Genomic DNA, 21,833 nt, shown 5'->3' on the forward strand with positions numbered 1-21,833 from the left:
AGGTACATCATCTGAAGCACAAGCTCCCTGAGGCCAGGCACTTTATCTGCTCTATCAGTGTAGCCCTGATGCCTAGTGTCTAGCTTTTGGAGATTCTTAATAAACATTTGTACTGAATACGGTATGTATATGGTGAGCAAAAGTTGGCTTCCCATTTTCCAGTCAAGGGTATCCCACTCATGTTCTGTGAACACTGGATAGCAGAATCTTACTATGTTATTTTTCTTTTCCCTTTGCAAGTTTCCTGAAAGGGCATTCCTGTCCTTAGAATGTCCATCTCCTCCCATCTTCCTGGAGAATAACTCTTCTTTCTTAAATACTTAGCCCCATTATTGACTCTTTAAGATTGAATGTATTACCTCCTTACAAACAGGAAAATGCAGTGCTTTTTTTTTTTTTCGACAATTTATCACCAGAAAATTATTCTAACACCTGAAATTCTGGGCCTAAAATGCCTGGACTAGTGGTTCTCAAAGTCTGGTACCCAGACCAGCACATCAGCTGCACGTAGGAATTTTTAGAAGTGAAAGTCTTGGGCCCTGGTCCAGACCTACAGACTCGGACACTCTGGGGGTGGGGCCCACTGCCTGTTTCAGCAAGCTCTCCTGGTGATGCTGATGCATACTCAAGTTTGAGAGCCACTGCTTAGACCTAGAACTTAAGGTTTAGGCTTTGGACAGATCTGAGTCCTAAACACTACTGAGACACTGGGGTGACCATGAGCAAGTTACTTCTGGGAACCTCTTAGCATCTGTGTGCCTTGCTTAGCTAATAGTGATTTTAATTAATTAGAATAATGCACATGGTGTACTCAAGAGAGTAACCAAAGCATACTTTATGTTCCATAAATTCTAGCTGTTTACCATTATCATCAGTCAGAGCTTACTGACACATCCTGAAGACATTCTTCTAATAAGTGTAATAATGTGGTTTGTAAAATTAACAGCTTAGAAGAGCATGTTACGAATTTCATCAGACAGGGTCTCAGCAGGAAATCAGGGGTACATCAATAAGGATAAATTGAGCCCAATGTAGAGAATCAAGAGATAGTGTAGTGCCCTGGGTTCAGTAAAAGTGTGGCTACCTTTATAGGAGATGAAAGAGAAAGGAAGCCTTGCTGGAGAGAGAGTCCTCCCCAAAGATGCTGTGATGCCCCACGGAGAAGCACTATACGTTAGTTGGGGGATGCAATTTGGCAAGAATTAATACCCTAACTTCACTCCCCTCCTTCATTCCCTACAGTCTTCTATTGGTACTCTTCATTGGTGAACCAAACAGTAGCTAGAGCAAGGACACTTACTAAGATAGGCCATGCAAGCCATCCATATAGAGTTGGGTGGAGAAAGGATGTGGAAGGGCAAAGAGGACATATTTCCCGCAGGTGGTGAGTGAGCTGTAAAATCACTCGCCCTTCTAACATCATTGCCATTGCAGGAGCACGGAGGAGCAAGTGGTTAGTTCTGACTTGGCAGATCCAGGCGACTGCAGGACACAACTGGTATATGAGTTGGGCTTTAAAGGTAGGTTTGAATTTTAATGGAGAGCATGGAGTAAGAAATGGTGAAGAACCAAGGGAAAGGGAGATTCATTGCAAATGGAGAAAAGAAAAGTGGCATAAAGACAAGAAAAGTCAAGACTTATGGAAGAGATAGCAAATACTCTGCGTGTGACTGGAGCAGAGAATGGGTAGACGAAGGCTGGAAGTTAAGATGAAGTCATCCTTGAATAACATTAAAGTTTCCTCCTTTAACCTCAATTTCCACCTTCTACTCCCTTCATTAACATTGGAAAATTAAAAGTGAATTTGACTGGGCTGGTGACAATGGCAGTATGAAGCAAAGAGAGGAGAATAAGAGTAAAAAATTTAGTAGTACCTTGGTGAAGCTGGGTAAATGATGGGTGGTGGTGTCACGTCAAAGCATGGGCAAGTGATTGTGACAAATATAGGCTTATTTCTTGACTATATGACTTCAGTTAAGGTACTTAAGCCCTCTAGGCTGCAGTCTCCCAACCTGTAAATTGGGGATAAAACCTCGCTTCCTCCAAGGTTTCTGTGAGGATCTAATGAGCAATGGAAGTAAGAGTTGAGTCCAGTAATCAGTTTTTAATACATATAAACTAATGTGAGGATAAGGGTAAGAATACTTGCTATCATTTATTGAATACTTACTATGTGTCCAATATTGTGCTAGTCTATTTACATATCTTTTCTCACTTAGCTTTCTTTTCTCTTATCTGCCTTTCTATAGACAAGAGATAACTGATGGCTCAGTTATGAGGAAACACAGTTGTGAGGAAAATGTCAGAGGGAAAATGTACCAGAAAGTTAATTCCTAATGGATCTGTCAGCCTTAAACAGAGCATGTCTGTGCTAAACTGTGTAAAATATCTGTGCTAAAACTACTCAATTGGACAAGTTTTGATAAAGTATTAACTTAATGAATAGGCATAAACAGCTTGGAGCTTTTTGGAGGGTATGTGGTAATATTAGTATTGGTGTGATGACTTTTGAAAGTTCTATGGCGTATAGAAGTCAAAAAGAAGACCCGGAAAGGGGGAAAACTCTCTCTGAAAGTTATTGGGGAAGTCTGGCTAGTAAGACTCCAAAAGGGAGAATCAGTAAGAGGCCAGGTTATTCATAGGCCCTTCTAAGAATGTGTCCATGAGAAATATTTACAATGATTGGATGCCGGAATAAAGGAGAACACTGGCTCCATAAATGGTAACTTATTTTACACAAACAGGCTAATGATAAAAATAATGAAAATCTGATGGATTTTTGAGAGTTTCATTGACCAAACTGAGACAAAAGTGCATAACAGCTAGATGCTCATAGTTTTAATCAGTTCAGTTTGGAGTCAAGCAAAGATAGCACCTGAAATGGTAAGGGACGTTTATGCAAGGTCACAAAGATTTTTGGTGGTGCATTTGGGATATAAACCCATTTCCATAAGAATTCCTTCAGAGGTCAAATGTTTGCTTGTCAAAAGTAGCATGAACTTACTTCCAGGAAAAGTTCTTAAGAAAAAATAATTTGAGTAATGAAGAACACTGATGTAACAGTTAATTTAAGAACCCAGAAATAGAGGTAAAGAGTAAAGCAATTATGGGTTAAGAGTCTGCATAAATTCCCCTGGAAGGGGGATATGGTCAGAGATGGCAGTTTGAAAACAGTGAGTCACCAAAAGTAAAAGTTTAAATTACAAGCTGTTTTGGGGGTCTTCAAGAGAGATTTTATAGATTGAACAACAACAGCAGCAAGGATAAGGTATAACGCTGTCATGTAGACTGCAGCCTGAAAAGAAAGCATTGCAGAAAAGCCGCATCATCCTGAATTTATATTTCCGTGCATTTGAACAGATTGGAGAGCAGTAAAGTTGCTTTAAGAGCGAGTGATTTAAGTCAGCCAGCTTGTGAATAATACGAGATATTTTTGCATTTACATTAACTTATGTCCATAAATAACGAACTTTAACAATGAACAAAATCCATAATCCTGATAATGCTAAGAAAACTGGAAAGATACCTTTACCTTGAAAAGACAGGATAAAGAAGACAGCATAGAAATTTAGGGAGATTGCAGTTTTGGAAAAATTATATTAACATTGATTAGCTGCTACAGCTTTGAAATGTGATGATTTAAAGAAAGAAGTAGACTGTTGATTTCTAAAAGGTAATGTGTTGGCTGAAAGAGAAGAGAATCTTGTTGAGACCTAAAGTGTTCTTTTAAGGATATATTTCAATGTCATTTCAAAAAATAAACACATTTCCCATAACAAAACAGTGAGGTTGATGGAATAATGCAGGTGAAAGCTTTTTGGCCCGAAGGAGTTCCATCCTTTGGAACAAAGTTTTATTGTTGAACACACCATGACCCAGGCCTGTGAGTGCCAGCACAGTGGCTGTTTTTACAAGATCTGGTACAATATTCACAGTAGTTCTGGCCTTAGCACTAGGCAAGGATCATTCTTTTTGTATCTTCCTGATTGCTTCCTGTACAGAAATGGGATAATCCCTCCTCTTCTAAACTGGAAAGTAGTTTCTTCCCTCAATAAAACTAGTTTCTTCTCCAGGTTGAGCTTTTCCAACTCTTAGAGGTCTAAAATGAATGATATGAAACATACTATATTTGCATCTATTTTTATTTAAGAGTTATCTAAGGAGATTTATCTAATTAAATAGGAATTTCCTAAGAGATGCCAAAATAAACAACCAACAAGTTTTCTTTAAAGATCATATATATTATATAACAAGATCCACCTAAGAGTTAAAATATAAGTAGGTATATAATTTAACTATTTGAAGATAATTTTTCTTCTTACCACTGAAGCAATAAGCAGGTAGTAGTACAATTTGGGGAAAACAATATTTCTGGCTTTTGTTTGTTTTATTTTAATTTGTGATATTCATGAGATCTGTTGTGAAGCCTTTGGGTATATAGTAAAATTCATGGGTTTTTAACTTTGTATTGACTCGTATTTTTGTAGGTTTAAAATTTTTCTTCTGGCTTTAATTTATACTATCTCCATTTACTTTTTCATTTAGAAATAATGTATTTTTCTCAGGATTGCAATCTCAGTGCAGTCCTCTACTTTTCTATTTGTTGGACGTTCTCTTAGACGTCTACATTTTTGTCTAGTTCGTACATTTCTAGATTTTTATACAATTGATAAGAACTCCATAATCTTATGAATTCTTTATATTTTCTCTTTGGAGACAAGATTTATAGGGATTTCCTTGGGCTTAAACTAGAAAGAAAAACGAATTTGCATATGAAATGTTGAAGGCTTTGTTACAAAGTGGGTTAACATTATATGTATGTTTGAAATAAACTACTTCAGCCAGAGCACCTAGCTGTTAACCTTCAGATTAATATCTATCATAAAATATGTGCATGCTTCCAACACATGGCATTGCCTCCTATTACTGCATGTCCAGGAGAAATTGTTTTGTCTTGTAGCAAAAGGCATTAGCTCTTTGCACTTTTTTTTTTTTTTTTTTTTTACTGACAGCTATCCAAAAATCAAGCTGAACCCTTGTATGTGAGGACAGAAAAGGACAATTTTTAGACAGGTCTAATATCCAGTTGTACCTTTCAGTCACTTAGAGAGAAGGCTTAGACCCCTGAAGCCCAAAGTCACAGGTTTTTTAGGATTATGGTGGTATATACCTCCAGTTTATAGGGAAAAAATGCGTTGTAGAAAATCCAAGTTAAATTAGGACTAATATCCAAGTTAAATCTAGAACTAAAGTTTTACTGCCCCAAATACATGTAAACTCTAGGTTACTGCTCTGTTGTCCATTTCATCAGTTGCAGAATATTCAAGTTAGTCTTTCAATGCTAACAAGAACATAAAAATGCATTATGTCTAAAAGCAGAACATGATTGCCAAGCCAGATCTGCTCATTACCTGAGAGTTTGGGGGGCCACCCAAGCGGCATCTACTTGTTTGCTACTGACCTTCAGTTAGACTTGCTCAAGAATTGTTACAATGTAATAACATACACCCTTATGTACTCTTGAGTTTATTGAAAACACACAGCAAATGTGCACACACACACACATACACACCAGCACACCAGCACGCACCTACTCTAGAGCCTAGAATTTTAAGAGTCAGAACTTTTTATTTGCTTCTGGATTAAGATGGACCCTATATTTCCTCAGCATGCTAATTAGAAACTCTATAAACAATTCAAAACCAGCTTCTTAAAATTCTGTTTTACAAAAATTGATGTTAAATATTGTCCTTAGAGAGTTCTACTCTGACTTTTCAAATTGTTTTTTTCTCCCTTCATGGGATAAACAGTTAGGGTTTCTTTTTGTTTGTTTTTTATCTCTCATTGTAAAAAATTCTATCTTAAAAGCTGATTTATTATTTCTTCCTTAGCATGGACGACATGGGAACAAAGATGATATTTCATCAGTCTTGTTTTTATTTAAGTTGAAAGGTTATATATTTCTACTATCTACTGCAATACTGCTAAATATTTTTATAGTGCTTGTAAATCTTATGACATTATTTTTTTAGTTTGTATTTAAGGCATTTACTCAAAAGGGACCATATGCCTCAGTTCATGTCACTCTATCATCAGTGTGTATGGTCACTCTATTTTCTAATACTTTTAAGATTGGTTTTGGCCCCGACGTTCCTCTGCCAGATTTATTTCCTTTATTTTCCCCTATATAGCACCATTTGGGCCATTTAATATGTAATTTCCCAACTCACCTTTCATAGTTATTTTAAACATATGTATATATTTGAAATACCGAATTGTTTTGTATTTTCTCATTTTTGCAAAAGTAGTATCGACTAAGAATCACATCCTATTCTTTTATTTTTTCTACACAAAATTATTGTTTTAAAATTTGTCTGTGTTGCTCCATAGAAATTATTGCTTCTGGCCACTGTCTAATATTCCACCATATGTTGATACCATGTTTTGCTTATCCATTACCCTGGTGATACATACTTAGGCTATTTTCAACACTTTATGTCCACCATAAAGCATTAATACACTCTTTCCACATGTCCCCTTGAGTTACAGTGCAGAGTAACAGTGCAGCCGTGGAATAGCTGAGGTAGAAGTCATATATATGCCTTATTTCACAGATTCCTCCCCAGAATAGCTGTACCATTTTCCCCTCACCAGCAATACTTGGAATTTCTCTCGCCATATCCTTTGTCACCACATGCTGTTAATCTGCATTTTTAAAAATTAATTAATTTACTCATTTTTGGCTGCACTGGGTCTTCGTTGCTACACTCAGGCTCTCTCTAGTTGCAGCGAGCGGGGTCTACTCTTTGTTGCGGTGCTCAGGCTTCTCATTGCGGTGGCTTCTCTTGTTGCGGAGCACAGGCTCTAGGCGCGCGGGCTCAGTAGTTGTGGCTCCCAGGCTCTAGCGCGCAGGCTCAGTAGTTGTGGTGCACCAGCTTAGTTGCTCCGTGGTATGTGGGATCTTCCTGGACCAGGGATTGAACCCATGTTCCCTCCATTGGCAGGCGGATTCTCAACCACTGCACCACCAGGGAAGTCCCCCAGATACATTTTAGAATCACTTTTTTATGCTGTCCCTCAAAAAAAAAGAGCTTGGCCTTTTATTACAGTTGCATTTAATTTTATAGATTAATATAAGGACATTTATATTATTATAGTAAGTCATCTCATCCATACCTGTGATATATATTTCTTTTACTCATGTGTCCTCTAATAAAGTTTTCATTATGAAGATTTTCTGCATAATTTATTAGGTGAAACCCCATACTCTCTATAGGTTTTGTTACTGTGGTAAATTCATCTTGTATTGTATCTAGATATTGATGCTATGGAGGAACACAATTGATTTTGGTGTATTAATTTTTTTCCAGCCCCTATGTTGAGCTCTTTTCTTAGATTTAATAGCTTATTGATTTTCCTGTGTTTCCAATGAAATACATAATCAAAACAATCTATAAATATGACATTTTTATCTGTATTCTTCTAAACCTTCTCTCTCTTTCTATTTCTCTCAATACACAGCTCCAAAAAGGTCGGTTCCAATAGACCAGTAATGTTAGAAATCTTTATCTCAATTCTCTCCTTAAAGGAAATGCTAATTTTTTAAAAAAATTACTAGTATAATAATTTTTGTTAGTGTATACATGTGCCATGTATTTTTGGTATATAGCCTTTATCAAGGAAAGATAGTTATTATTTGGATCTAGTTTTATAAAATTTACCCTACCCAATAGATTTTGAACCTCATGGGATGTTTTTTATCTCTTCTATCTAAAAAGAATGATGATATGATTTTCTCCTTTTATTTAACTAATATAGTGAATCACATGATTTGACTGGCTGATACTGAACCAACCTTGCATTCTCAAGGATAAACCCACTTGACCAAATCGTATTATAGTATAGATTAGCTTTTGCTGTATTACAAACCACCTCAAAGCTTAGTGGCTTAGGGAGATCAGCTTGGTGCTTTGTGACCACCTAGAGGGGTGGGATAGGGAGGGTGGGAGGGAGGGAGACACAAGAGGGAAGAGATATGGGAACATATGTATATGTATAACTGATTCACTTTATTATAAAGCAGAAACTAACAAACCATTGTAAAGAAATTATACTCCCATAAAGATATAAAAAACAAAACAACAACAAAAAACTTAGTGGCTTAAAATAGCAATTACTTGGCAATTTGGGACTGGATTCATCTGGGTAGTGTTTTACTTTTGGTTTTATGTGGGCTCTTTCATGCAGTTTTAGTCAACTGATGGATCAGCTGAGTGAGAGCTGGTCTGGGATAGCCTCAATCACAGGTTCGGTGGTTGGCTTGGACAGTGGGAGCACCTGGTCCACTTGTCTTCAGAACCTAGTGGGCTAGTCCTCGGCAACTGAGCCATCAAGCTCTTTTGCTATTGTCTCATCATGTGGGTTGAGTATGCCAAAGCCCAGTCCTGCTGAAGTGGTGACTCAGGAATGAGGGTGTCAAAGGGGATTGTACCATAATTTTTGAAACATCCTATCACAGTGTTTTTAATATACCTTAAAACTCTGTGGAATAATAGTGTATTTAGGTTTTTGACTTATATTTTTAATAAGGAAAATTTGATTGTAATGTTTTTTTATATTGCCCCTGTTTGGTATAATATTCTTCTTGCACCTCTAGCCCCATTATTCTAGCTTGGGGTACTTAAAATGTATTGAAGGGGATAGAAATGAGTATTGCATCCTAAATAAAATAGTCTTGGACAAGTGGTTCCCACTTATCACTGAGGTTGTTCAACAGGCTGCACTCTCACAGTGGACTATTGAACCCTTATGCACACCAAGCATTACATCTCACTTATACCTTACTAGCATTCTTGTGCTGGTTCCTTGATTTTAATTTAAAAAGTAATAAGTACTTGAAAAAATACAAAGTAAGAAGCAAAAAGCCTCCATCACCCTAGTCTCTTTCCCTCACAGGGGAAGCAACTATAAAGTTAAGATGTCAATTAAAAAATATTTACAAGATGGGGCTTCCCTGGTGGCGCAGTGGTTGGGAGTCCGCCTGCCGATGCACGGGACGCGGGTTTGTGTCCCGGTCCGGGAGGATCCCACGTGCCGCGGAGCAGCTGGGCGCGTGGGCCATGGCTGCTAAGCCTGCGCGTCCAGAGCCGAGGCCAGGGCAGTGAGAGGCCCGCGTACCGCAAAAAAAAAAAAAACCAAAAAAAAAAAACAAAAAATATTTACAAGATGAAAATGATTCTTCAAAGTCCTTGGGGGCATTTAATCATTGAAGGGTATGCTGAAGAAGGTAAGTAACAGTTTGACCTCCAATCCAGAGACTATTGGCAATAAGTGTAAACAGTGTTCTAACAACATGGCCTAATAGAACTATAGAACTAAAGAAAAAGCTAGGATTAGGATTATTGGGCCCAAATTCACATTGTTCCTAATGAAGAACCTTAAAAATCATGAAATATTGACTGATCTCTAATTCTAAGTCATTCCAGAATGCTATTTTCTATGTTGAGGAGTGGAGTTTGAGAGAGAAATAAGAAGGAATAAAGTCCAATTTGGTTTTAAAGAATCATGGAGAAATGAAGATTATTTCTTTCATAATTTCCCTGTAGATAGAACTCTTCTATGACTGACTGTTTCACTAAAGCAGGGAAATACAGGGTGTTATCCAGAAAATCATATCAGTTTACTTCAAGTCAGTCCTCTTCTGGGCAAACACATCTTTAACTTCATTTGTATTATATAGTATTTTAAATTATGAATTGTTTTGTCTTCTCAGGTCAGTTTCTTTTAGCCACGTGGGTTTGTTCTCTGTTTATTCCTTCCTCCTTCCCTCTCTTCCTTCTTCTCTCCTGTACTCCCTTTTTTATTAGTGAATTGGAAAGACGATTTCCTTATATACGCTAAACTGTGCAATAGCAAACCCCCAAAATATAACTAACGTTTTATGAAGAAGACAATAACGAAAAAAAATTATAGTGGAAAAATCTTAGGAAACTGGAAGGAATTTGGGGGTCTTTCTGTCTCGAAGTAGATTTGGAATGTGCATTTCAGGTTCTCTTTTTTAATGCAGGGTTGCTAGTTGAGCCTTTATTTTGTTTCCAGAAAAACAATCAGCTTACATATTTTTTTTAACAAGGTTTTCTTCACCTTTGGAAATGAGTAATGATTAAAAAGAATATTATATAGTTAAGTGATGTCTAACATTTTTCCTCATGGGTTCACCGTAGTTCAGGTTATAGCCCTGATCTGTTTAATCCTCCAAGATTCCTGAGAGGGAGCAAAGGGGCAGATGTTCTTTCCTTATTTCACAGATGAGAAAACTGAGGTTCAAAGATTCAAAGTGAGGTTAAGTGCTTCTGCCAAGGTCATTCTCTGAGGTGGAGCCGGAGCCAGGAATAGCACCTCATCCTCTTGTTTTCTCTCATGTGATTCTCCATGCGCTGACCCACTCTGACTATAAAAACACACTGTACCAGGCCTCACACAGTCCCTGAAACGTCCTTTTAGTAGGACACGATGGTAGTGACAAGATTGAACAGATATAAAGAATGCTGTAAAAAAGGACCTGTCTTTTTTGTTGACTCCATCCCATAAACTTCCACAGCCACACTGCATGAGAAACATGAGACATCCATTAAGATCGTATTCCCATGAGTTCCCAAATCTAGCTAGAACTAGATTTTGCAGAAATTGAAGACACATCTTGTGGCCTGACTGCTGAAAATGAGTGTCTCAGGAGTCAGAGAGGCATTGCTGCTCAACGAAGTCAAGAATGCCCTTTGCCAATTGTTTCTCCTCCATTTCTGAGGGAATTTAAATTCATAATCGGCACCATATATTATACTTCAATACTATTCACCATCCATCTTGTATGTATTTGCAGGAAAGAATGTTGCCCAAGTCATTATATCCCGCCATGATTCACAGTCGTATGACCTTAGGTGGCAGCTCAGCAGGAGCTTACCGGTGCCTTAAATCATCCCTGTTGTGGACATACAAGAGCGTGACCTCTGACTTCCCAAGCTGTCTCTTCATGAAATGAAAATGGAACTGCGAGTTTAGGGGAAAGTTTTGAAAGTGTCTGGCTCTTGTAGTCATCTAATGAGGTCCTCATTTCTAGCTGCGAAGCATGCCCTTTAATTGGTGGTCACTCGAAAATCAATGATAATATAACTGTTCAACTCTTTGGAGCTATTTTTCTCTCTGCTTTCTATCCTGCAAGTGCACGATAAAAGAAACCACCCATTCAGCCATTATCTTGTGTCACTTACTATTCAGAGATCAGTCTTCCTTTATGTGCTCTTTCAGGAAACACCTGGGTTGTATTTTTCACTAGCATTTCAGGCAGAGAGTAGAGTCCTTGGCACAGGTTAAGTCCTCAAAAATGTTAGATGGGTGGATGGGTGGGCAGTGGATTGCAGCACATGAGCAACTACAGTAGCATTGTGATACATGACAAGGAAATGACCTCAGTTGGGGAAATAAATGCCTAGCACATATGCCACCACTTTCCCCTTCCATCTTCATTACAGTCCTTACTAATCTATTATGACATTTTTTCCCATTGGGTCTAGACGTGACCTCAGGATCCTTGTAGAATATAAACAGTCCTGTGCAATGTAAACCTTGTATAATGTAAACAGTGCTTTACTGTTTGATTTGAGTTGGGACACGAGAAGAATCCTATTTTCCGTCCATAACATAGACGTTGGGAATAATAGCTAATGCTTATGTAAACATATAGATTCATAGGATAGAAAAAATAATTTTTAAGAAATGACCTAGTACAGACTTGGGGAAAATATATGTTACCTTGATTATAGAAATTTGGTTCAGCCATTCAGCTTCAACCTTCAAAAATCATGTCACTTTTAATTTTAAACCAACATATGAATCCAAGGTATAGCAAAATAAACCATAAACCTTGCAGAACAGGGCCCTTCTAGATACGATCTCGTTAGGACCTGATCCTCCATGGTTGTATCTACACAGAGGGGTAATGCCAGGTCCCCTACTGGGAAGTTGAATTGGAGGAAGAGATAGACATAGAGGTACTATGGAAAATTCTAGACTGACATGGTCATCAGGAAGTCCTATGAAAAATAATTTCTGGTGAGTATAGAGTAAATCAGCAATGAGAAATGGAGAGGATTGGAATTAAGTAGACTCATCACTAGTCCGTGGTTATTACCAGTGTACCAGTTTAGCAATGAATTACTCAAGGTAATTGATGCTAGGTAGTCTAACAAACACTCCTGAAAGCCAAGTGTCTTAACTTAATAAATGTTTATTTCTCTTGTCAGAGACCAGTGTGAATTAGGTGGTTCATTCTTAGCAGATTATTTTCAAGTAGTGAATCAGGAACCCATGCCCCCTCCACCTTGAGGTGTTGTCTTAAATGCATGACTACCTAAACTACAGCAGAAGGGAACATGGGCAATCATGCATAATATCTCCTGGCCAGGCCTGAAAGTGGTAGACCCATACCCTTTCAACAAGAATGCAAAAACTTGACCTCTGCCTGGCTCCAAGGGAGGTTAGGAAAGGTCATTGTTCTGTGTGTCCAGGAAGAGGAGAATGAAATGCATCTCACTATCTCATCCATAGCTGAAGGCAGGTAATCTGTGGCAGAGAGCAATGTTTGCAGATGGTGATACATGAAGATTGAGGAAGATTGATTTCTCAATCATTGAGGAGTACTGTTCCATCTAACTGAGTTCTGAATGGTAATAAAGTCATCCACTGAAAACTTACCAATCTAGTTCGTGTGCAAGATATTATGAATTATAGTCTTACCGTTAATTTAGCAGACCCACAAATATTTACATCTACCAAGCACCGTGCTGGCAACTGCAGCTTACCAGTACTTCTTTCCTGGGCCCTGGATAATTTCCAGTAGTTGGTATCAGGATCTAAGCTATCCACTTGATGTGGACACTAGTCCCCTTGTAGCGTCTCACAGGAGCCTTTAACCATTCGTGGCCAAAAACAAAGGAAATGGGCAAGAGTTACTGCTCTGCTTATCAGAAAGTGTCTCCTAAAGTCTTGTCTCCTAAATCATTTTTCTGGCCCCTTTATAGTAATTCTTTCTTTCTTCACATTTCTTGGCCTACTGAACGCTATAATCAAATCCTCCCTCAATTTTCTTTTTTCTGAAGTATATAAAACTACATTTTCTTCAGCCTTTTTTTAAAAAAAATGATAATTATCTTGTTTATTTGTATTTGGAAAATCTAATGAGATCACATATTTAAAAATCACATACTATCAAAAGATAAATAGTAGTAGTAATTCCTTCTGGAATATTTTTGCCCCTCATCCAACCAACGTTAGGTCCCTTACCCCCTTTCTTAGCAACTTTTATTAATTTCTTATGTGTCTATCAGAAGTTTTTTGTGGCAAAGGTACATGTGTATGTTTCAGAGGTTACTGTTGTCATGAATTCACAGAAGCCAGAGCCTGGAAAGCATTAAGTGGTCCTGAGCACCCCATTTCCAATGAGAGAGCGTAGCAGTGCTCAAACGGCTGGGTGTCCTATAATTCAACTCAATTCTGGCACTATCTACCTGTAGATAGCATCAGATCTCACATGTTAAGGGCTCAGTCCAGCAGGAATGCACACACACACTTCAGGTGCCAGTCACCAAGTATATGTTGTCACCTGTGCTTCTGACCCTTGTACCACAGGTCAGAGGTTCCAACGACCCCCTTCTTAGCTTCAATTAATTTGCCCAAGTGACTCATAGAACTCACAGAAATATTCTATTAACTAGATTAACCGGTGTATTATAAAATGATAAAACTCAGCAACAGCCAGATAGAAAACATGTATAGGACGAGGTATGGAGAGAAAGCATGGAGCCCACTCTCCCCAAATCTCCATGTGCTCACCAACTGGGAAGCTCCCTGAACCCTGTCCTTGGGGGTTTATGGAGGCTTCAGTACACAGGCGTGACTGAATAACTCATTGGCCATGGGGGATTGAGCTCAATCTTGAGTGGCTCTTCCCTGCCCTGAGGGCAAGGGGGTGGGACTGAAAGTTCCAACGTCTAATCACAAGGTTGGCTCCACAGGCTGCCTGCTCCCATCCTTAGGTGCTTTCCAAAGATCACCTTGTTAACATAACAAAAGACATCATTATCATCTCATCACTTAGGAAATCCCAAGGGTTTTAAAAACTCTGGCAGAAACTGGGACAGAGACCAAACATATAATTCTTATTACTCCTAAAGCACAGTTATCTAGGTAAATGTTTGTATCACCCCAAACAGGCAGTAGTCACCAGGGAAAATAAGTTAATTGCCAGTCTTTTCTATTAATTTTTAAAAATCAGATTTAAGAAGAGAATTTTTTGAATGGCCAGTGAAAATGTCTCTTACTTTAGCTCTTGCCCTTTTCTACTTATTATTTATTTTTTCAATTTTTAGTTTAGTTTTGAAAACTGTCTTTAAGTTACTTTAAGGTTAGAACCGAACCTTCCAGGGTTAAAAAAATATTGCGTCTCTTGAAAGAGATTATTTTAGACTTAGTGAAATGGATTTGATGCTAGAGAACATTTGACCTTTTTGAAATGATTTACATTATATCAGCTACATTTTAAGTCCAGCAACTGTAACCAAAAAAAAGAAGAAAAAAACCCTACTAATTAAGGCAACTTTGCAGATTGATGGCATTAGATTATCAATTAAGATCTCAGTTTTAAACCAGATTTTTCCTCTAAATAGTGATCCAAAGAACACTAGTTTTACTGTCATTCTAATTAGTCAGACAGCCTTCTGATTGTTTAGTGCCTTCACTTGAAGTTTGTTAAATATTTTGAATCCCACCTATGCTCCCATGGGACATTAGTGAATGTGAAGTCAACAAAAAAGAAAAAAAGTAAGAGAAAGGATTTTGTAGTAAAATAAACTTGAGCAATCCTGGGTTCAGGAAATTTAAACATGTTTCGTGACTGGAGGACTTTTGAGATGTGGAATGAGCTATAATGTGCTCTGTGATTTTCACTGTTAAGTAGAGTTTGGTCTGAAGTGTTTTTAAACTTTATTTGGCTCTACAACCCTTTGTCAGTGGAACATTTTAAAGGACCCTTTGTTTCTAGCAACTTTGGAAAATGCTGTTCTGGTCTCAGTTAAGCCCTTGAAATCTTAGCATTTGGAAGGAGATCCACACACAAGCTCATCCAATTTCTGGTACAGAAATCTACCATGTATCCCTGCTATAGGCTCACTCAGCTGTGGATGAGTATTTTGATAACAAAATGCTCACTACCCATAAATCAGCTGATTCTATAGTCGGAATGCTGGTCTGTTAGGAGGTTTTAACTTTTTAAGTGCCTTTTACTCTTAGAAAATTTTAAGTTTTAAAATTTTGTCTATTGGACCTAGATCTGATCTCTGGATTAAGATAAGTCCTACTCAAGTAAAACAATCCTTATTTTTCAAGGATGATTTGTACATGAAAAAAAAAATCCATATACTTCAAATCATCTGTAAATAGTGACTGAAGAGTAATTGAAAATACATTTGAAAATAATTTTCATTTGAAATTTATGTCAAAATATGTTATTATATAAACGAATCCAGTATATTTTCTCTTATAGCCAGTAAAATTTAGGTTAAATTTTAATTAAGCACAAGTGCTACAATTAAAAAAAAGAATTACATTCTGTTTCGAGTGATTATTTCAGCAAAACTGGTTTATGGGACAGTAAACTGTCCTTCACTGCATGTTCAATGTTAGCAGCTCAAACAGGCTAATTCTGGTAAAAATTCAACAGTTTTCCAAGGCCTTCTCTTAATTATTTGATACTCAATTGTTTTTTCTTTTACTTCTATTGTATCTCTTCTTTAAATTGTTAACTGCACATCCTCATTTATCAATGGCTTTGTATGTTTAACCCAGCAGATCTCTGGTATTATTTACAATGGCTTCATGATATTATATCTTTAAAATTCAGAATCTCACTTTAAAGTTGATTTGAATTTTATTTCTATTATACGGTATTATGTTTATGTTATGAATCCATCAGTGAGTAATTTTCTGAAAGAGGATGAGCAGTTTGCTGACTTAGAAGGGCTGGAATCTATAGACACCTTAACATTAAGATGTAGATAACGAATAGTTGGATGACAAGAAACCCTGTTATATGAAAACAGGAATAATAATGAGTGTTCCAAATCTTATCTTTTCTGTTCTTACTTTTCTCCAAAGGTTAGTTCTAGAGTCCTTAGTTCTCCATTCAGTATTAAATGATTGACTATTTGCAGCCTTCCCACCATTCTCCCCACTTCTAGGTCTGAGTTGGATAAACCTTTTGGTTTCATCCTTTCTTTGTGAAGTAGTGTTCCTAGTCAAGCCAGAAGGCTGTTCCATTAAAGGTTTAGCATTTTAGTAATTTTAGTAGTAAGGGTAAGGATAAGTGGTCTTCAGCCCGTCACAGTCTTCCACCCAACCTTTCTTCAGATGAATTTCCTGCAGTAGAAAAATTAGACAACCAGGCTGAATGATTGAGTCCCTGACTATGACTAGCAATGAACTACTCAGCCCTGGCTTCCTGAGCATGCCATCCTTCAAAAACAGCCTGCCAGATGGAATCTCAATCCCCTAGCTTGGCATTCAAGATACTCATACTCTAATCCACCAAAATCCAGTTCCAGTAGTTCTCCCCACTTCTTTCATACAGCAAATATCCATTCACCCAACTGCATTCGCTCATCTGGAGTACAAGTTCTTTTCCTTATATCCCAATATATCCCTATTTCATCTGCCTAGGAAGTCTTTCAACTTCTTCACAATCTTAAATCCTACATGGTCGTTACTTTCCTACCTTTACAACTTGACCTTAAGAAAATTTTTGCTTTCCAAGATCTATAAGTCAATCAATCAATAAACCATTAATAAGTTCATAGGCTGCTTCAATACAGTTCTCCTCAATACAAATATAGTTGTCAATCCTTAATAATTGACAGCTTATATTTGATCACATAGAAATGTATTTTAACTCACATATTTGTTATCTAAAATGATAGTATAGCACTCTTCATTTTGTTGGTTATTTTCACGTATTTTAATGTCAGTATCACCTCTTTGAAGACTTAAAGTATATGCTGTCCATTTTTTCAGTATTTTAGTATCCTGCCCTGTTTTACACTTAGTGGGTGTTCAATAAATGACTTCAACACTTCACAGAATGGAGAAAATTTTCCCAAATCCTACAAGCGTTGACCCTGTCTGACTTTGCACATCACTTGTTAATGGCAGCTGGGTAGTTGTGTTTGATAGAAATTCAAGAAAAAATTTCTACATGTTTCAAGACCAAAGCCACAGTCATATGAGGACCTTAGTCAGCATCATGAATATATTCTTAAACATATACAATGGAGAATTGCACTTTTATGATTTCGTGATGAACCACATGTAAAACAGTCATTCACATTTTATTTATTTATTATTATTTTAAAATATCTTTATTGGAGTATAATTGCTTTACAATGGTGTGTTAGTTTCTACTTTATAACAAAGTGAATCAGCTATACATATACATATATTCCCACCCCACATCTCCTCCCTCTTGCATCTCCCTCCCACCCTCCCTATCCCACCCCTCCAGGTGGTCACAAAGCACTGAGCTGATCTCCCTGTGCTATGTGGCTACTTCCCACTAGCTGTCTATTTTACATTTGGTAGTGTATATATGTCCATGCCACTCTCTCTTTGTCCCAGCTTACCCTTCCCCCTTCCAATGTCCTCAAGTCCATTCTCTATGTCTGCGTATTTATTCCTGTCCTGCCCCTAGGTTCTTCAGAACCATTTTTTCTTTCTTTCTTTTTCAGATTCCATATATATGTGTTAGCATATGGGATTTGTTTTTCTCTTTCTGACTTACTTCACTTTGTATGACAGACTCTAGGTCAATCCACCTCACTATGAATAACTCAATTTCGTTTCTTTTTACAGCTGAGTAATATTCCATTGTATATATGTGCCACACCTTCATTATCCATTCATCTGTCGCTGGACACTTAGGATGCTTCCATGTCCTGGCTATTGTAAATAGAGCTTCAAAGAACATTCTGGTACATGTCTCTTTTTGAATGATGATTTTTCAGGGTATATGCCCAGCAGTGGGATTGCTGGGTCATATGGTAGTCCTATTTTTAGTTTTTTAAGGACCCGACATACGGTTCTCCATAGTGACTGTATCAATTTACATTCCCAGCAACAGTACAAGAGTGTTCCCTTTTCTCCACACCCTCTCCAGCATTTATTGTTTGTAGATTTTTTTGATGATGGCCATTCTGACCGGTGTGAGGTGATACCTCATTGCACTTTTGATTTGCACTTCTCTAATGATTAGTGATGTTGAACATCCTTTCATGGGTTTGTTGTCAATCTGTATATTTTCTTTGGAGAAATGTCTGTTTAGGGCTTCTGCCCATTTTGGGATTGGCTTGTTTGTTTTCTTGATGTTGAGTTGCATGAGCTGCTTGTATATTTTGAGATTAATCCTTTGTCAGTTTCTTCATTTGCAAATATTTTCTCCCATTCTCAGGATTGTCTTTTCATCTTGTTTATGGTTTCCTTTGCTGTGCAAAAGCTTTGAAGTTTCATTAGGTCCCATTTGTTTATTTTTGTTTTTATTTCCATTTCTCTAGGAGGTGGGTCACAAAGGATCTTGCTGTGATTTATGTCATAGAGTATTCTGCCTATGTTTTATTCTAAGAGTTTTATAGCGTCTGGTCTTACATTTAGGTCTTTAATCCATTTTTTTTTTAACATCTTCATTGGGGTACAATTGCTTTACAATGGTGTGTTAGTTTCTGCTTTATAACAAAGTGAATCAGTTATACACATACATATTATCCCATATCTCTTCCCTCTTGCGTCTCCCTCCCTCCCACCCTCCCTATCCCACCCCTCCAGGCTGTCACAAAGCACCGAGCCAATATCCCTGTGCCATGCGGCTGCTTCCCACTAGCTATCTACCTTACTACGTTTGTTAGTGTGTATATGTCCATGACTCTCTCTCGCCCCGTCACAGCTCACCCTTCCCCCTCCCCATAACCTCAAGTCCGTTCTCTAGGAGGTCTGCGTCTTTATTCCTGCCTTACCCCTAGGTTCTTCATGACATTTTTTTTTTCTTAAATTCCATATATATGTGTTAGCATACGGTATTTGTCTTTTTCTTTCTGACTTACTTCACTCTGTATGACAGACTCTGGGTCTATCCACCTCATTACAAATAGCTCAATTTCGTTTCTTTTTATGGCTGAGTAATATTCCATTGTATATATGTGCCACATCTTCTTTATCCATTCATCCGATGATGGGCACTTAGGTTGTTTCCGTCTCCGGGCTATTGTAAATAAAGCTGCAATGAACATTTTGGTACATGACTCTTTTTGAATTTCGGTTTTCTCAGGGTATATGCCCAGTAGTGGGATTGCTGGGTCATATGGTAGTTCTATTTGTAGCTTTTTAAGGAACCTCCATACTGTTCTCCATAGTGGCTGAACCAATTCACATTCCCACCAGCAGTGCAAGAGGGTTCCCTTTTCTCCACACCCTCTCCAGCATTTATTGTTTCTAGATTTTTTGATGATGGCCATTCTGACTGGTGTGAGATGATATCTCATTGTAGTTTTGATTTGCATTTCTCTAATGATTAATGATGTTGAGCATTCTTTCATGTGTTTGTTGGCAGTCTGTATATCTTCTTTGGAGAAATGTCTATTTAGGTCTTCTGCCCATTTTTGGATTGGGTTGTTTGTTTTTTTGTTGTTGAGCTGCATGAGCTGCTTGTAAATTTTGGAGATTAATCCTTTGTCGGTTGCTTCATTTGCAAATATTTTCTCCCATTCTGAGGGGTGTCTTTTGGTCTTGTTTATGGTTTCCTTTGCTGTGCAAAAGCTTTGAAGTTTCATTAGGTCCCATTTGTTTATTTTTGTTTTTATTTCCATTACTCTAGGGGGTGGGTCAGAAAGAATTTTGCTGTGATTTATGTCATAGAGTGTTCTGCCTATGTTTTCCTCTAATAGTTTGATAGTTTCAGGCCTTATATTTAGGTCTTTAATCCATTTTGAGCTTATTTTTGTGTATGGTGTTAGGGAGTGTTCTAATTTCATTCTTTTACATGTACCTGTCCAGTTTTCCCAGCACCACTCATTGAAGAGGCTGTCCTTTCTCCACTGTACATTACTGCCACCTTTATCAAAGATAAGGTGTCCATATGTGCATGGGTTTCTCTCTGGGCTTTCTATCCTGTTCCATTGATGTATCTTTCTGGTTTTGTGCCAGTACTATACCGTCTTGATAACTGTAGCTTTGTAGTATAGTCTGAAGTCAGGGAGCCTGATTCCTCCAGTTCCTTCTTTCGTTCTCAAGATTGCTTTGGCTATTCGGGGTCTTTTGTGTTTCCATACAAATTGCAAAATTTTTTGTTCTAGTTCTGTGAAAAATGCCAGTGGTAGTTTGATAGGGATTGCATTGAATCTATAGATTGCTTTGGGTAGTAGAGTCATTTTCACAATGTTGATTCTTCCAATCCAAGAACATGGTATATCTCTCCATCTATTTGTATCATCTTTAATTTCTTTCATCAGTGTCTTATAATTTTCTGCATACAGGTCTTTTGTCTCCTTAGGTAGGTTTATTCCGAGATATTTTATTCTTTTTGTTGCAATGCTAAATGGGAGTGTTTTCTTGATTTCACTTTCAGATTTTTCATCATTAGTATATAGGAATGCCAGAGATTTCTGTGCATTAATTTTGTATCCTGTCACTTTACCAAATTCATTGATTAGCTCTAGTAGTTTTCTGGTAGCATCTTTAGGGTTCTCTATGTATAGGATCATGTCATCTGCAAACAGTGACAGCTTTACTTCTTCTTTTCCGATTTGGATTCCTTTTATTTCCTTTTCTTCTCTGATTGCTGTGGCTAAAACTTCCAAAACTATGTTGAATAAGAGTGGTGAGAGTGGGCAACCTTGTCTTGTTCCTGATCTTAGTGGAAATGCTTTCAGTTTTTCACCATTGAGGACGATGTTGGCTGTGGGTTTGTCATATATGGCCTTTATTATGTTGAGGAAAGTTCCCTCTATGCCTACTTTCTGCAGGGTTTTTATCATAAATGGGTGTTGAATTTTGTCAAAAGCTTTCTCTACATCTATTGAGATGATCATATGGTTTTTCTCCTTCAATTTGTTAATATGGTGTATCACGTTGATTGATTTGCATATATTGAAGAATCCTTGCATACCTGGGATAAACCCCACTTGATCATGGTGTATGATCCGTTTAATGTGCTGTTGGATTCTGTCTGCTAGTATTTTGTTGAGGATCTTTGCATCTATGTTCATCAGTGATATTGGCCTGTAGTTTTCTTTCTTTGTGACATCCTTGTCTGGTTTTGGTATCAGGGTGATGGTGGCCTCGTAGAATGAGTTGGGGAGTGTTCCTCCCTCTGCTATATTTTGGAAGAGTCTGAGAAGGATAGGTGATAGCTCTTCTCTAAATGTTTGATAGAATTCGCCTGTGAAGCCATCTGGTCCTGGGCTTTTGCTTGTTGGAAGATTTTTAATCACAGTTTCAATTTCAGTGCTTGTGATTGGTCTGTTCATATTTTCTATTTCTTCCTGATTCAGTCTTGGCAGGTTGTGCCTTTCTAAGAATTTGTCCATTTCTTCCAGGTTGTCCATTTTATTGGCATAGAGTTGCTTGTAGTAATCTCTCATGATCTTTTGTATTTCTGCAGTGTCAGTTGTTACTTCTCCTTTTTCATTTCTAATTCTATTGATTTGAGTCTTCTCCCTTTTTTTCTTGGTGAGTCTGCTAATGAC

At 37.6% G+C, this 21,833-nt stretch overlaps 1 protein-coding gene and 1 long non-coding RNA gene across 2 annotated transcripts in view; one reads left to right on the forward strand and one right to left on the reverse strand.

Moving 5' to 3' along the window:
- Positions 1 to 6,734, forward strand: part of LOC307185055 — a 35,491-nt gene extending 28,757 nt beyond the window's left edge. Inside the window, exon 5 of the long non-coding RNA XR_013827866.1 lies at positions 1,435 to 6,734. This is a non-coding gene — a long non-coding RNA (uncharacterized lncRNA). The remainder of the gene's footprint in view (positions 1 to 1,434) is intronic.
- The window catches only part of LOC307185050 (uncharacterized protein), a 266,990-nt gene that overhangs the window by 59,276 nt on the left and 185,881 nt on the right, over positions 1 to 21,833 (reverse strand). The gene's annotated exons all lie outside the window — the stretch shown is intronic.

Source organism: Stenella coeruleoalba, assembly GCF_951394435.1.
Source record: "Stenella coeruleoalba genome assembly, chromosome: 3".
Lineage (NCBI taxonomy): Eukaryota > Metazoa > Chordata > Mammalia > Artiodactyla > Delphinidae > Stenella > Stenella coeruleoalba.